The 15,486-nt window shown below is 48.7% G+C and overlaps 1 protein-coding gene and 1 long non-coding RNA gene across 4 annotated transcripts in view; one reads left to right on the top strand and one right to left on the bottom strand.

Moving 5' to 3' along the window:
- Positions 1 to 15,486, bottom strand: part of FHL2 (four and a half LIM domains 2) — a 69,270-nt gene that overhangs the window by 31,741 nt on the left and 22,043 nt on the right. Inside the window, exon 1 of one of the 3 annotated variants that reach the window (XM_023618490.2) lies at positions 5,611 to 5,763. The exons of the other annotated variants lie outside the window; for them this stretch is intronic. The gene's annotated coding sequence lies outside the window, so the exon portion shown is untranslated. Of the gene's footprint in view, positions 1 to 5,610; positions 5,764 to 15,486 lie in introns of those variants that run through there. 3 annotated transcript variants of the gene reach the window in all.
- On the top strand, positions 4,796 to 6,490 carry LOC111768020 (uncharacterized). Its single transcript, XR_002799966.2, has 3 exons — positions 4,796 to 4,955; positions 6,041 to 6,231; positions 6,352 to 6,490. It is a non-coding gene; the product is annotated as an uncharacterized lncRNA (long non-coding RNA).

Genomic DNA, 15,486 nt, shown 5'->3' with positions numbered 1-15,486 from the left:
CCTCTTCGAGATAAACTGCTGCTTCCAGAGTGGGTAGAATTTTCCTGACTGTGTTTGGATTCTAAACCCATGTGAACACACAGCCGCATAGTCCTGGATGAGGCCCGGTCGGGTCGAGAAGCAAAAGCCAGCCAGGAGACACTTCCACGCGTCTCCGTGAAGAATGTGCTAGCTCCCCCCGCACAGGCTCCAGATATCAGCAAGAGGATGTTCTACAGAGACACAGCGTGCCTATAAATCAAAGCTCCGCGTCCAAAGGCATGGGGCTCTCCCCCCGGAAACGAGCTAGAGACTACCCTGCACCAGGTGTTCTCTACGCGTGGAGGCACCGCACAGACTCGGCTCACCCAACCTTCTTTCCATTAGTCTGGCTGAACTGCTTCTTTTAAATAGAAATGCTGGTGAAAGGGAGAGGGCGTCAGTTCAAGGGATGTTGTTCTTTTTTCTTTTTTTCAAAGATTGGCATCTGAGCTAACAACTGTGGCCAATGTTTTTTTTTTTCCCTGCTTTATCTCCCCAAATCCCCCCAGGTACATAGTTGTATATCTTAGTTGCAGGTCCTTCTAGTTGTGGCATATGGGACGCCGCCTCAACGTGGCCTGATGAGCAGCGCCATGTCTGCGCCCAGGATCCAAACCAGCGAAACCCTGGGCCGCTGCAGAGGAGCGCGGGAACTTAACCACTGGGCCATGGGACCGGCCCCTGTTGTTCTTTTTAAAAATATAATAATGTATTTAGAATCCACTTGAAACTGATTTTTCGGTTGTTGGTAAGGTGAAAGATTGACTAAGCCTGCTGCTGTCTGGATTACTCTAATGAGCCTTTACTAAGCACAGGGGCAGGGGCTGGGATGTGTTATAATTTGGTATGTAAATCAGTATCTTTAATACATTTTGATTTGTCTCTGATAGTTTTAAGAAATGTTCTGTGTGAGAGACAATTCTTGAATAAGGTAAACTGCTGTCTTCCAAATTATCTTCTGGATATTGAATAAAGAAAAGAAACGGGAAAATAATAAAGTCAAATTTCCGACCTTAAGTCCCTAAGTCCAATAGTGACAGCTGGTCGACATTCCGTGGACTTTAAGTCCAGTCCATAGGGTGTATTGAGGAACCACTGTTTTCCACGTGCTGTCCTAGTCCCTGGGGACCGAGATAAGACATACAGTCTCTGAAAGGGTTCCAGTCTAGTTCCAGCCCCAAAGAATTTAAATCACCCTTAAGATACTATCTTGTAATTTAATCTCAGAACACGTCAGTTCAGATGACTCAAGACAAGCATGACTATGCAGGCTAGAATGGTGGGCTGCCTCAGCTTCATAAATCATCCCAGTGTTGGGGGGATCACGGAGACCCCACCCTAAAGCTCTACGGTGGCCTTCCTGGGAACGTGTGAGCAAGTTATTTATACTTTGTTTCCACACGAACAAAAAGAAAAATGCTCACTCTCTTTCATCCGTTTCCTCCAATCTCCAAAAGGCGGCTGGTTGTTTACTCTCTGTCTGCTTGGCCTTCCATCTGCTGTGACCCCTGACCGGCCTTCTCCTTTGGTGACCCCAACTCCGATGAAAGACTGGCCTCTTCGTCCTCCCCCTTGTCCTGCTCCTTCAGGCTGTTTCTTTAGCACGCACGTCAGCATCCTGTTGTGACAGGCTTGCACATCTCCTGCAACTTCGTTCACTGACTGCCTAACTCTTACTTGTTCCAAAAGTTGTATCATCAGAAAAAGACAAATCTATTTTCTTTTTGACTGAAAACCTAAATATTTACAGACTTCGAGGATGCCCCTGGCATTAATTTTATTACCCATAAACACAGGGGAGCCGCTTCTCTTACTGGTACAGACATCACTTGCCTCACTTAGCACCATCTACCTAAAGGAGATCATTAGTCAACCGGGGCAGCAAAGGAATGGATCACGCAGGCGAAGGACGAGTATGATGACATGTGACGTCCAAGTGCAGACTAGGCGTGAGAATCACCCCTGAGAACTGGACTAATGACGGAGAGACCAGACGCTGCCCCTGACGTCTCAGCCGATCTCCAAGCAGGCAGCCATATTTTACAGCAAAGGAAAGTCCAGATCACCAGCAGCAAAGTAGTGATGAAATCGTGAAAAAGCGAGACTGGGAGCTGGTGGGGGGACTTTTTAAGCAAAGTTACTGGGGAGCTGTATTGGTCAGGGTTCTACAGAGAAGCAGAACCAACAGGTGATTTATATATATATATATATAAATACATAAACACAGTTATTCGTCACCTAATGAGGGGGATACGTTCTGAGAAATGTGTCGGTAGGCTATTTCGTCATTGTGCGAACATCAGAGTATACTTACACAAACCTAGATAGTATAGCCTACTACACACCTAGGTTGTGTGGTACTAACCATAAGGGACCACCATCGTATATGTGGTCCGTTGTTGACCAAAACATTGCTGTGCAGTGCATGACTGTGTATCTGTGCGTGTGTATATAAAGAAATTTATTATAAGTAACTGGTTCACAATATTATGGAGGCTGAGAAGGCCCAAGATCTGCAACTGGCAAGGTGGAGACCCAAGAGAGCACTGTGTGGTTCCAGCCTGAGTCTGAAGGCCTGAGAATTCGGAGAGCCATTGGTTTAAGTTCCAGTTCAAAAGCCGGCAGGCTCTAAACCCAGGAAGACCTGATGTTTTGGTCTGAGTCTGAAGGCTGGAAAGAACCAACATCCTAGCTCAGCAATCAGGCAAACGGAGTTCTCTCTTAGTCTGTTTTTTGGTTTGAATCCAAATCAGGCAAGAGGAATTTCCATTTGCTCAGCCTTTTTGTTCTATTCAGGTCTCCAACTGATTGGACAAGGCCCACCCACATTGGGAAAAGCAATCTGCCCTGCTCAGTCTACTGATTCAAATGTTAACCTCCTCCAGAAATACCTTCACAGACACACCCAGAAATAAATGTCCAAATGTCTGGGCACCCCGTGGCCCAGTACAGCTGACATAAAATTAACCATCACAGCAGCTAAAGTGGAAATCCACGATTCTGGATGACAGCGGCAATTCACTTAACTCACCCCAAAGTCACAATGCCAGCTTGGCCTCCTGGAAGACCGGGGTCTCAGACACTAGAGAAGGCCCATGCATTTTGTTCAAGATAGCCATCTTGAGGAAGTGGCCTCTCAGCATAATGCCACGTGATAATGTGGCTTTGATAAAACTCTCATAATAAACTACACAGGAAGCACCCAATATCCAACACTTTTGTTCACCCAAGCTCAAGGAACTTTGCCTCATGGCATTGGAGTCAGAGATAAGCTGAACTACCTACCCCAGCCCCCTCGCTGACAAACGAGCAGCCCACGCTGCAGAGGCTGGGGAACTGACCCTCAGTGCAGGGCAGGACCAGAACCCAGGCCTCCTGCAGCCCCGTCCACTTTTCTTCAATATCCTACTGAGGCATTTTTGTCTGCAGTTTTGATTTCTTTCCTACTGGAAGTGGTTTAACAAACATTTTGGGTCAAAATATGCAGCACAAATCCTCATTGAGTATTCAGCTGCGCCCCGTAGTTTAGCAGTTAGAACTCGGGCTCTCAAGCTGCCTGGGGTCAGATACCAGGACCAGCATTTATAGCCTGGGAACCTTAAGCAAAGGTTACTTTGATCTCTCTGTGCCTCAGTTTATCTGTAAAAGTGAAGATGGCATCAAATATGTATACACTGCTGATGGTGTGCAGGCTTCATAACAACCCTGTAAGCAAGCCACCACGATATCCTTGTTTTCCAGTTGTGGAAACTGAGGCACCAAGAGATTAGGTGACTTGGCCAGGGTTGCACAGCTCACGGTTGAAGGACAGGGGCGTGAACTCCAGCAGCCTAGCTCCCGTCTGTGCACACCCGCTGGCCTCTCACACCAGCCTGTGGGCATATTTGTAAACGAGACCTTGAGCACACGTGCCCCGAATAGTGCCTGGTGGGTAGCATGCCAATTAAGTCCTTATTAATACGCTGCTGTGAAAAGGCATTTTGAAGCATGACAGGATAATAAACACTGTGGAAACCCAATTCTATATATTCATGGATAACTCTTAAAAATTCAGGGTGAGCTAAATCTGAACATCACCATGAAATAATCTTACATGAATGCACAATAAAATGCCCTTCATTGAGTTTGGTTTTATGGAAGTTAAATTGTCAGACTGGGAATTCCCACACTTCTAAGACTGGCCTCAAATGTTTTCTGGTCTAAGCCACCTTCAGGATACCAGAGGCACTCCCTCTAACACATCATCACAAGGCGCACACAGGCAGGGCTAGCACCCAAGGCGGCAGAAGTACTGAGCCTCGAGTTTTGAACATAAATTCTGATTCTAAGCCCGAAGTGTGACTTATTACCTCCCAAAATAAGGGCAGGTCACGGACGGCAGCTGTATCCATTTCATTTAACCTGGGTTGGACTGGTTGGAATGAAAACCCAAACGGGAATTTGAAAGTAAATGTAATTGATTCTTCACTTAAAATTGGAAACAACATTTAACACTCTCTTCCCGCAGTTTCAGGTATGCTAAGATATCACACGAGGCCAAGTTAAAATTAGAATGTTTTCCTTTTAAAATAAGCTCATTATTTTTAACCTAGTGGTTCAGTTTTTTAATTTCCGCAGGAGGCAATGCGTGAGACCACTCCGCAAGCTCCCCTTTCTGCTGAAAGGAGATGCCTCTGACGCCCGGCCAGACCGGAGGCGGCCCGCCCGCGCGCCAAGACAGTTTGCTCTGGGGTCCAGGTCCCGGGGAACGGGGGCGGTCACCTACCTGCGCCCCGAACTGCGGCCAGCCCTGGCCCGGGGTTCGCCCGTGGAAGGCACAATCTCTCCTCCACACCGGCGGTAACCCAGCTCGCCAGGACGCGGACCGCGCTCCTCCCTCCGGGCTGGGGCGGGGGTCCCTCTGGCCTCCAGGACCCCCAGGCCTTCCCACCAAGGTTCAGCTTCCTCCTCCTCGGGTCCCCCCACGGCTTGGCTGCCCTCTCCCCGTGTCCCCCTCATTGCTGGGCTCCCCTACTCCCATGTCCCCCTCATTGCTCGACTCCCCACTCCCGGGTCCCCGTCGTTGCTCGTTTCCCCTCTCCCCAGTGTCCCCATGGCCCGGTTCCCCTCTCTCGGGTCCCCCCATTGCTCGGCCCCCTCTCCCGGGTCGCCTTCATTCCTCCGCTCCCCTCTCCCGGGGTGTCCCCATGGCCCGGCTCCCCTCTCCCCGTGTCCCCTTCATTGCTCGGCTCCCTCACTCCCGGGTCCCCCTCATTCCTCCGCTCCCCTCTCCCCAGGTGTCCCCATGGCCCGGCTCTCCTCTCCTGGGTCCCCTCCATTGCTCGGCCCCCCTTCCGGGTCCCCCCCCCTCCACGAGTGCTCGGCTCCCCTCCCCCCGGGTGTCCCCATGGCCTGGCTGGCTCCCCTCTCAAGGGTCCCCCCCATTGCTCGGCCCCCACTCCCGGGTCCCCCCCATTGCTCGGCTCCCTCCCTCCTGGGTCGCCCCCATTGCTCAGCCCCCCTTCCGGGTCCCCCAGATTGCTCGGCCCCCCTCTCCCCGGGTGTCCCCACGGCCCGTCCCCTCGGCGGTCCTGGCCGGCGGGCACTCACCGCGGCGGCCGGGTGGCGTCCGGCGGCGGCTGCACTGCGGCTCCGCGACCGGCCGAGGGAGCGCCGCGAGCCCGCCCCGCCGCCTGACCATATAAGGAGCCTCCCGCCTCCCGGGCGCCGGGGCGCGCGCCCCTGGTCCCCCAGCCCGGCCGCGCCCTCGCCTCGCTGGGGCTCTCCCTTCGTCCCCCGGGGCCCTGGCGCCCGGCGGCTCGCAGGCCGGGAGTCTGGAGCGGGGGCTGGCCTCGGAGGGGGCTGCGCCGGCCACGCGTTTGCACGTGGGCTTCTCCCGCAGAGCCCTGTCTGTCACGCGGTGAGCCCAGCAGACGGATACTGCGGGCGCTTTGTTCCGCTAGAGAGGGGACAGGGGAGGGTCCGGTCGCCACCGCTCCGAGGGGAGAGGGCTGTTGAGACCTTCCGTTGTCCCCTCCAGGGCGGGAAAACAAAAGTGAGGTGGAGAAACTGCCGCCCACACTCAAAGCCCAGGACGTGTGCCCGAAGACCCCCCTGGATGGGGACAGATGCCAGAGGAAGGGCACAGGCTGTCTCATGCCTGGGAAAGGGGGCATCCGGAACAGGGGTTTGCTCCTAACCTGTGTCTGCCGGCTCCACAGCAGACTGGAGGTGGTTATTCAGTTCTGCGAATTGTCTTCTAACTGCCTTAGCTCTGTGTGCGGATTTTGATGTGTTGTGTTGTCTAAAGAAATTCTACAATTAATTTTGTATTTCCCCTTTGACCTAAAGGACAGAGCAACATATTAAATGGCCCTATGGGGATGTAATCAGCAAAATCCAGAATCTGGAAGCAAATTTACCCAGTTTCTATAATAATTTCGCAAAAACAAAACAAAAGAAACAAGAAGGAAAGAGAGGAGGAAGAAACAAATAGATTAAAAAAAGAGTTAACCAACTGCAGTGAATGGATGGGCCGAACTGAGATTCTAAATCAAAGAACAAGCTATTTAAAAAAATAAATTTTCATGAGACAATCTGGGAAAATGTGACGCTAACAAGATATTTGATGACATTAATAAATTATTAATTTATTTTAGGTGTGATAATGAAATGACACACACACACACACACACACACACCTCTTTTTAAAGCCCTTACTTTTCAGAAGTAGTACCAAAATATTTACCAATTATGTCTGGAGTTGTTTCAAAATAATTTGCGTTGGGGGGAATGGATGGGGCCAACATATATATGAAATGGTATCAGCCAGGGATTAAAGGTAACCTCTGCAGCTGGGTGACAAGTATGTGGGGTTCCTTATACGAGTCTTTCTCCTTTTGTAATGCTTGAAAAATTCCATAATGAAAAATGTTTTAAATTACAAATGTAAATTAACCCAGCATTTCCCCTTACAGGAAATTATCTCACAAATAGACTTGCTTGTGGGTAAATTGATACGCATACAAAAGGAGTCCTTGTAGAATTGTTTGTAAGAGGAAAATATTGGACCAAGTTACACGTTCAACAGGGCCCAGTTAAGTACCGTATGGTCCATTTGAGAATTATTTCTATATGCAGCTGTTAAAAAGAAGGAGGTGGCTGTATTTATTGATTTGGCATGATCTCCAAGATATATCCACGAAAAGAAAAGTAGAGAACTCTCTAGATAGTAACCAAGCATTTGCGTTAGTAAAGAAAGGGAGGAAGGGGCAAAGACAATAGATGCATATATTGGTGGTGCCTCGGGGTGGTCTGGGTGCCTGGGGGTCAGGAGTGGAAGGGAGATTAATTTTTGCTGTGTACTCTTTTGTTTCTTTTTAATTTTGAGAGGAAGGCAGAGCTTCTGGGAGTGTGGGCCTGACTGCAGAACCCAGCTGGGGGGAGTCGGGCGGGTGTAGGAGGCTGGCAGGCCAGGGCCTCCTCCTGATGGTGGCCGTCCCACAGGCACCTGAGATCTCATCGTCCCCGGGAAGAATGGGAACCCATAAAACAGGAGCCAAGGGGTCCAACATCAGCACCTAACTGACCATTTCAATGAAGATTGTTAGAGCACTTTTATCCCATTTATGAAATAGGATGTGTCACAGGCAGTTTCACCTCCTCAAGCCCTGGGCAGGAAACCGGTGGATGATTTGCCCTTGATTCAGAGGTAATCACTCTTAATTGCCTCGGATGGTTGGAGGGTGAGTAAGAGTCTAAGATCATAAAAGCTGGCGGAAAGAGGGTGAGTTCTCGCCAGACTCCCCTGAGCGGTGCAGGGTCAGGAGGCAGGTCTCTGCGCGCTTCCCTGTGACACAGCACCAGACCCCAGGGTAGTGGCGGATGCACCTGGGCTCACCTTTTCTAAAAGCAAAAGCACGATTTGCCTGGATCAAGCAGGAAAACCTCTATGCAGAATGACCCTGCAGGCAGGTGCTCACCTGCCTGTGCCCCTGAGCTTGGTGCAAATGTCCCCTCCAGCAAACAGAAGGAACTTGGTCTGGTACAGCTATGTTCTTGTAGAACCTGAACATTGTTCCTTTGACTGCTGGACTTCCAGGGAAAGCTCAGCCCTCCACAAAAAGGCAAACTTTTCCTTCCCCTCCCCCCTTGGCCATGCTCTGGTTAGGAGAGGAAATGCTTGGCTCTTTCTTAAGATGCAAAGTTTCCATATCCCGTTTCTCTTTCGCTCTCTCTCACGAACTGATTTAATGGATGCACATAGTCAGTGTTTAAAACCTCAAAACATGACTGATTTTCAGCCAAATCCACAAACAACTCTATGATTCTGAGTTTGTCATCATTGGTTAAAGCTCATTTGGAGCACTGGACACAAGTTTCCATGGTGGCTTTGATAACTCATTAAGAAAGGTTGGTTTGGCAGCTTAATAACTAATAAAATGACACCGTTAACGCTGCAGTTCATTTCAGTCCGTCGTGGAGCGGGAAATGTTGCTGGGCTGCTTCAGATGAAAACGATTTCTATCGTGGACCCAGAAAAAGTCTGCCTCTTGCTTCTGACTTGAGATCTTTTCGTCTCTGCTTCCAGTCCTTTCCAGCAGAGATCCATTCCCTTCTCTGCTTGCCAGCAGTTTTAGTTTTTTTCCTCTGTCAGCTATTCCCAAATCCATTTAAAAGAAGTGTGGATATCCAAGGTCTGTGCAAACCCGGCCAAATCCTATTCTACATGAACCGTGTTTGCTTTCCTAAAATACCTGTAGCACTTGACCTCTGGCCTCCACCGATTCTTCCTGGCGTCCCTGACACGGGGTTTCTCCTGCCTCCCGTGTCTCTCAGAATGCTGATTTTAAACCACACTTGAAATCGCAGTTATTCTTTTTGAATTAACTTTATGAGTCAACATGCAACTTTAAACTCCCGGGCTCTCTCTCCCCTCCCCCGGCGTCCTTCTGTTCTATTTCCTCTCTGATCAGGGTCATTAACAGAAATCCCATGATCTAGCTAGGAAGAGCCAGGACTGGCCAGGCCCTCGGAGGGAGGGGCTGTGCTCCCAGTCCAGGAACTCCTGGGGAGCAGCGTGTGAGCCACAGGTGACCAACACCTTGACCTTTGTGTGTCCCCTCTACCTCACCTGTGGAACAAAGGATGGACGGCCCCTCTTCTTACCTTAAGGGGCTGTTTCAAATTATCTAGTTCTTCTTCAAGTCATTTTTATAGCTAATTAGTAGTTGAAAATTTTCTAGAGTGTCTCCTGTAGAAGATTCTTCACCATGGTGTGGATCTGCGTGTGATAAAAAGCTATATTTTATGTTGCTTTACGTTCTTCTAAAAACGAGTTAAGGAATATCCTCCACCTGTTCAGAAAAGTGCTTTAACATTTGACCTGAGGGTCATGACAGTGCCTTGTGGAACAGCCACGCCTCTCTCTACATTATTGCAGTGGTAGTTGACTGTTGAAATGCCGGGCAAGATTTTCTAAAATGTCTGACCTTCAGAGTATCCTGGCCATGCTATTTGCCCCCTAGAAAATCTTTTATAATTCTGGGCCATCCTAACTGCACAAATATTTCTGGGAACTTCTGCACAGTTAGAGATGCTGAGCAATTACTCCGTGACAGTACCAGATTAGGCGTGCGTTTCCCCGCGGCGACGGAGGGGGTTCAGTGGCAAATTCCTGTCAGATAGCCAAGACGTTCATCTAGCTGTCCTTAAATTTGAGATGCCTTTTTCTTTCTTCCTTTTTTTTGCCTTGATTTCAACAATTTGAAATTATATTTTCATCTTGCAGACGGCCTTGCCGTAACCTAGCTCCCCAAGCTTGTTCACATTCTGTGGACTCGGTTCTCTCTCCCACCCTGTGTGTGTGGAGGGTCTATTTCCCTTCGTCGCTGTAGGTCCCTTGACTTTCCAGGTCATGCTAAAAGCAGTTGAAGGAAACCCTTGAGAGGTTTTCTTTTTCTAAGAACATGTTTGTAACGTTCCCAGGTCAGGAGAGCAGGGACTGCGATCCTAGACTAGGAGGTCTTTGAGACCCCTTCCAGATCATTCTCTTCACTCCCACATGTTTCATCCCCAGGCAATGAGGGAAGATGCCTTTCATCATGGAACTCCTGGAACTACTTTCCTCCTCTGTTCTGCCTGGAAAACTCTTGTTTCTCCTTTAAAACCCAGATAAAGTGTCTGCCCTAAGCCAGCTGTGTGGGGCACCCATCAATAGCCTCACTTTTGATCATTCCATGCTTCCTCATCTGTCCCTTGTTTATAACAACAGAGGAAAGAGTGTGAGCCCGTTATGCACAAGGATTGACACATTCATTTCTGTATTCTCTGCAATTTGCAACTTGCCTAATATTTGCTGAATTCAATTCAGGTTTCCTGGAAATGCCTAAACCAATATAGGGCTGCCATACGAGGGCTCATATGGGCTCACTTGAACCAGACAAACCAGTCTCATTGCCCATTTGGGCAGTTCAATTATCTGGGCTTTGCACTGAGATTTACCTTGCAAATGACTTGAATTAAGGCAAAGCGGGAGGCCTGTCTTCCCGAGGATGTGGACTCGCATCGCTCTTCTTCCATTAACTGGAGTAGCCCCTCAGGGGATAGCATCCCGGGGTACTGTCAGAAGTTGAAAAGAAGGCTGCAGCTGGTAACATGTGAAAGTTCTTGGGCTGGTGCTTCTGCCCCAAGAGTCCAGCTCTTCATTAGGAAGGGGCTGCTTCACCTGGCCTGCCCCTGGCCCCGCTGCCTGGGCCTTTTCAACCACTAACAGTGTTGCTCACCGAGGGACTGCCTTGAAGTCCATGTCGTCTTCATTCTTAGCAACTGAATGCACCGAATTACGCTTGGTACATGTTTGATTTTCTACCAAATGCCTTTAAAAACTCCATCTATACAAATGGGAACATACAAAACAAAAATTGTAACGGCTCTCTCCTTCACGACTGCGTGAGCATGTGTTGTGGGCCATTTGTGGAGGCAGGTCTGTCTACTTGCAGTTGCCTGTTTAGAGATAAGTACTCTGCTGTAGCTTTGAAGGGGGCCTCCCAGCCCTGAAGAGTGCTTTTGATAGGCAGGCCACATAGATGGGCCCAGACAGGAGCACACAGCTCCTCTCCCTCCAACCGTGTCTGTTTAAGGAGGAATCATTCAGAAAGAAAAACTGGTATACTTCCTCCAAGTACTCATACTGTTGATGCATAAACACTCCCAAAGGTAGGCCAGATTAATAAGCTCGTACTTTTCTTGGCTGTTTCCATCCACACGCACAGAGACGCCTATGGGGCTTTCCAAGTCAGGTGATCCTAATTTTGACTTAAACATCAGCAGGCACTCTTCGAACCCTTCCCAACCAAGACCAGAGCCAGTGCCCCTGCACTTGCAGAATTACAGCATCCGCTTACGACAAGGGCACCTTCGCAGAGCAGGTGGGTTTGTGTTGAGAATTCGTTGATTTGGGCCAGGCTTCTCTTGCTCATTTGCAAAGGACACACACAAACAGAGAGAGGACAGCGTCTCCTTGTTCGAGCACAATTAATCGGGCTGAGAATCCATGAATGTGAACCATCCCCGACTGTGGAATGCAGAGTTTAGAGGAACAATCATTCATCATCACTATTACAACAAGTGTTTGCTTTTTCTCCTTTAACTACTGATATGGTGGCATTTTTTTGTATGGGAAAGTGAGATGGGTGTGGATTTAGACTTAGAGTCTTGGAAGGTTCATTTCTCCCCTTTTCCGCCTGACATTCCTGGAAGAGAGGGATTTTGGAGGGCTCTGCATCCGATGTGGTGCCCGGAGAGCAGAGCAGTGGAGGAGGGGAGCTCCCATAGCCTGCAGCAGCCACAGAGAGTGGAACACCTCCCTGTGGGTCCCAGAAACAGCCGGAGGTGGTGGCAGGAGGGCCTGAGGTGGGCTGTGGCCCAAAGGAGGGGGTTGTTTTGGGACAGAGAGAAGGAGCCCCAGAGGCAGGTTGGGAAAAACTGATCCCCTGAGAACAAAACGAGACTGCAGGAAAAAGGGAAAAGTGAGGGATAGAAGCAGGCACACATGGTGAGGGCAAGTTAAGAGAAAGTTCCATTGGGGAGATATGCGAGGAGTCTGCCCTTAGCTAGTTAAGTGATGTGGGCAAATAAGGCTCAGGGTACTCTTCCCGTCGATTCCTGGCAGTCGGGATGGTTGCAGAGGAGGGAGCTGAAGATACCCAAACTGTCTCCACGGCTTAGCTCCACACTTGGCTTCAGCCGTTCCTAGTGAGGCTGTGACGTTACAGGCCTGGCAAGACACAAACCAGGGACGGGTAGGGCCATTCACCAGCTTCTTAGGTCAGCCCCAAGTTAAGGGTAAATTTTACATTTTTGTTCTTTAGAGTTGTTAATGTAACTGTGCTTAGCACTAACAAAAGTTACCATTCGGTCTACTGTTGCAGAGAGTCCTGTTTATGATGTGTAGTAAATAATGTGATCTCATTGTTTAAATGCCGATCAAGGCTCTCCATCCCAGAGAGGAGGCAGAGAAGTGACATAAATTCACCCCGGTCCATTCTCTACTCCCCTGGAGGCCCCTCTGTGAGTCGGTTGGAAAAGCACGTGGCTGCACTTCTCCAGGGGAGCAGGTAACAAGGCTACAGCTGGCGAGAGCCTTCCGCAGTGTCCCTGCCAGGAGAACAAGCCAACTCCTGCCTGGTTCCTACCACGAGGGCCTGAGGCCAAGTTAACCAGAATGCAGGCGCATTCTAGAGGGTAAGGAACACTAGGGGCTGCAGCCCTGTTCCCAGACCGAAGTGGGACCCTGGGGTTACCCTCTGCACGCCAGCAGAGCTGGAAGCAGTGCCTGTGATTTGGGAGGTGGGACCCAGAGTCGAGTGCTTGCCCTAAGGTCGGGATGCGGGAGGGCAGCAGGAGAGTTTTGTTTCCCAAACGGAGGCAGCTTTGCTAGCTGGAAGAAGACCTGAGAAGTCTTAAACCCAAGTTAGCTTTTCTGGCAACTCTTTCACCTTCTAGAAGCCTGGCCTGTCTGCCTCCTTTCACAGTCCTGACAATAACCAGACATACAACTCGATGAGAGAACCCCAAATAGCTGCCAAATGAATTATTTTCTCTTCTCTCTGTCTGGAGGGTCCAAGGCTGGTCTTCTGGCAGATGCAGACAGAAGGCTTAAACTGCACGTTGGTCCAGGGCAGGGGCCACCACTTAAACTGAGTGTCTCTGGTGGTGCCAGTCCTTCAGTAGATGTTGCTCTGAATGTCCGTGAGCCACCTGCCAGCAGATTTATTTGGGCAATGCCTTTCGAAATCTATTCTGACTGCTGATCTCTGGGAAACTATCATATATTTCACTGCTAGTTGATGGTGGTGTCCAAAACCAACATTTTGAATTGTCTTGCTCAGACCAGAAGGATTCTTGGCACAGGCACCCAGAGGGAGGTGTGTGGTATGCACGTCTTCTTGTGTCAGCTTGCATTTCTATTGTGCTGGCAACCAGAGGGGGTCCACATAGGTGGAAAGGAATGCTGAGAGCCTGAAGTGAGGAGCAGCAAAATGAGGGCTGCTGTCGGACAGAGGTGAGCAGTGCCACAAAGCCCAGTCCAGGAGTCAGCACTGATGGCTGGGAGCGTTTAGAAAAGGTTCGCGATAGAAATACGCTTAGTTATTTTAGCAAGTGACCTGCTGCTTATTAAACCAACCTCAGGTAAGATGTCACGGGACCAGCACATAGTCCTTTGACTACTGATATGGTGGCATTTTTTTGTATGGGAAAGTGACATGGGTTTTTATTTTAAGGTTTCCAAGTTCTGTTTCATTATATACAAAACGTCCACCATTTTGGTCCTGAACATATGGCTTGTTTATTAAATCCTCATGAAATTTAAAGGGAGAAGCAGTACCATGAAGCAAGGTAAAAGACGTAGAAAAGGGCCGATGTGGGCATGTGTACGCACATCACCGTCATCACTTCAGATAATTAGGCTCATTTATTCTCATTTCTGTCAATAAAACTGATCCCCAAATTAAGGCAGATTGACATCCATCATATCCTAAACTGTAGACAAAGGACATTAGCATAATTTCCTAATGCTGTTTGAGTTAAAGTTTTAAAACGTAACTTCCGAAAATAAAAGATGTATTATAACTTTAGAAAGAATATTATCAAAGATCGATGCTCTCACATTTAGAGCAAACTTTTAAAGAAAACAAAGTATAATGTAAACATTTCTTTCTCGTTAATTATTTTCAAGCACAACTTAATAGCCCTTGTCTCCTGTTCCTGGTTTCAGCTGGAATCCTTTTTTCCTACTCACCCAGAATCCTTATGTTTGAAATGAAGAATGTGTGAACCATCTTGGAACTTAGGACTGTTTTGACATTCAAAGCTCCTGTGATGTCCTTCTCACACAATTAGATGAGGCGGGTGGGCCGGAGGGAACGACTGGGCAGGCACTTGCTGTTTGCTCAGTGATTCATCCTCACAATGCCACCAAGAGGGGTGAAGCTCAGCCCATCCCTTCCAGAGCTTAAGGTCCAGTGTAGCCGGAAGGGAGGGAGCCTGCTTAGTAAGGAGGGAGTCCCAATAAGGTCTGGTCAGGGTTACCATATGGAAAGTGTATCCCGTTTCTGGGTATATATCCAAAAAGACTGAAATCAAAGTCTTGAAGAAACATTTGCACTTACATATTCACGGCAGCATTATTCACAATAGCCGAAAGGAGGAAGCAACCCGAGTGTCCACTGATGAATGAGTGGATAAACAAAACGTGGTACGTACAAACGGTGGAATATTATTCAGCCTTAAAAAGGAAGGAAACCTGCCACGTGCTACAGCATGGATGGACCTTGAGGACATGATGCTAAGTGAGATAAGCCAGTCACAAAAGACAAATACTGAATGATGCCACTTGTGTGAGGTCCCTAAACAAATTCAGAGACCAAAAGTAGACTGGTGGTGGCCAGGGGCGGGTGGGACGGAGGGTGGGTGGGGCAGGAATGGGGAGTTAGTGTTCACTGGGTGTAGAGTTTTAGTTTTGCAAGATGAAAATGTTCTGGAGATCCGATGCACAACTGTGTGTATATACTGAACACTACTGAACTGCACACTTAAAAATAGTTAGGATGGTAAAAAAAAAAAAGAGAGAGAGAGAGAGTGTGTGTGTAGAAGTGATGAGAACATAAGAAAAGCGCTTAGCCCAACATTAGGGTCTGCCATGGTTAACTTTATATGTCAAGTTGACCAGGCCATGGGGTGCTCAGATATTTGGTCAAACATTATTCTGGGTATTTTTGTGAAGGTGTTTTGGGATGAGATTAGCACGTGAACTGGTAGCCTGAGTCAAGCAGATTCCTTTCCCTGACGGCAGTAGATTGCACCCAGTCATTGGACAGCCTGAATTGAACAAAAGCCTGACTCTCCCCTGAGAAGAGAGAGTTCTTTCTGCCTTAATACTTTCAAGCTGGGACGCAGGTTTGTTCCCTGCTATGGAATTCCAAC

This window comes from Equus caballus, chromosome 15, assembly GCF_041296265.1.
Source record: "Equus caballus isolate H_3958 breed thoroughbred chromosome 15, TB-T2T, whole genome shotgun sequence".
In the NCBI taxonomy this organism is placed as follows: Eukaryota; Metazoa; Chordata; class Mammalia; order Perissodactyla; family Equidae; genus Equus; species Equus caballus.
This window is presented reverse-complemented; position numbering and strand designations above follow the sequence as displayed.